Source organism: Podarcis raffonei, chromosome 3 (genome assembly GCF_027172205.1).
Source record: "Podarcis raffonei isolate rPodRaf1 chromosome 3, rPodRaf1.pri, whole genome shotgun sequence".
Lineage (NCBI taxonomy): Eukaryota > Metazoa > Chordata > Lepidosauria > Squamata > Lacertidae > Podarcis > Podarcis raffonei.
Window position 1 is genome coordinate 111304111 of NC_070604.1, and position 1598 is coordinate 111305708.

Below are 1598 nucleotides of genomic sequence, written 5' to 3' on the forward strand. Positions count from 1 at the left end.
ATATATCCAAAATTAATTTTCAAATCTGCGTACTTTAAGAGTATTCATTTTGCTTAGTTTCTCTCTCTCTCTGTGTATATATCATAGAATCATAGAATATATATATATATATATATATATATATATATATATATATATATATATATAAAAAATATAGAATATAGAATATATATAGAATATAGAATATATATAGAATATAAATATATAGAATATATATATATATAAACACAACTCAATATTTCTTAAATGAAGAAAGCAAATCCATGACTTACGCTAAGAGCCTAATGTCAGATTTATTTATTCAAGGTGGCGGGCAGGATATCCCTATAACATCAATCACAGATCATTATATGACAAATCATATCATTAGGTGGAGTTCATCTGGTGACACATATCCATTGTTTGGATTGCTGGAGAGAAAAAGAAAGGAGGTACTAATCAATGTTTAGATCATAACCCTCTAATTGGTCTGCACAGATCTGAATGTTAATGAAGGCTGCAGAGAATTGGCTTGCTTCTTAGCAAATTGTAGCCATGGGTAACCCTCATCTCTATCAGCCCATCAAAACTCTCCCGAGGCCACACCCTTTATCCTCCAGGCACGCCCCTCACTCAAGCTGCCTCACATCCAGAAGGGAATATGGCTTTCGGACTTAGAGAAGTTGCAAAACCCTGCCCCAGGCCTTTTCATACCTTATCCACACACTTAGGGAGCCACCATTACAATGGCAGACTCTCTTCATCTTGTGTATGCACTCATTATTCTGCTGCAGAGGATGTTTCTCTGTGTATTCCGGAACTCTAATTTCCCACGGTTCCAGAACATATAGAGAACAGTCCTCTCTGTGTTAAGTTGCATATACTTAACAGGCAGCATTGCACATACATTGTGAAGCCTTGCAGGGGGTGTACAGCCTGCTCCCTCAATGTGTTCATTATACGTATGGGTCACACATCATCATTATTATTATTATTATTATTATTATTATTATTATTAAAATTAAAATTTATAAAATGCCCTATACCAGGGGTCAGCAAACTTTTTCAGCAGGGGGCTGGTCCATTGTCCCTCAGACCTTGTGGGGGGCTGGACTATATCTTGAAAAAAATAATGAACAAATTCCTATGCCCTACAAATAACCCTGAGATGCATTTTAAATAAAAGCACACATTCTACTCATGTAAAAACACCAGGCAGGCCCCACAAATAACCCAGAGATGCATTTTAAATAAAAGGACACATTCTACTCATGTAAAAACACGCTGATTCCTGGACCGTCCGCAGGCTGGATTGAGAAGGCAATTGGGCCGGATCTGGCCCCCAGGCCTTAGTTTGCCTACCCATGCCCTATACCCAGAGGTCTCAGGGTGGTTCACATATAAAAGGGCTTGGCTCTCAAAATAAACTGTCAGGCTTCCTCTGCTCAGGAATAATGTGATTTACTTTTTTCAGACTCTGTCCCATTGCCGTCCTATGGAGATTTTTGTGTGCGCGCGTGAAATTTGGGGCCTGTGAAACCAGGGGCAATTTGAGGGGAAGGAGAGAAAGGATGCAAAAGGTTCGTGGGAGGCTTGCCATTATGGTGGCAGTGGTGTCA

The 1598-nt window shown here is 39.1% G+C and overlaps 1 long non-coding RNA gene across 1 annotated transcript; it reads right to left on the bottom strand.

Moving 5' to 3' along the window:
• Positions 1–268: 268 nt before the first annotated feature.
• Positions 269–764, bottom strand: LOC128411346 (uncharacterized). The gene is made up of 2 exons (XR_008329768.1): positions 694–764; positions 269–410 (listed from the first exon to the last, which is right to left on the bottom strand). It is a non-coding gene; the product is annotated as an uncharacterized LOC128411346 (long non-coding RNA).
• Between the last annotated feature and the right edge of the window lie 834 nt (positions 765–1598).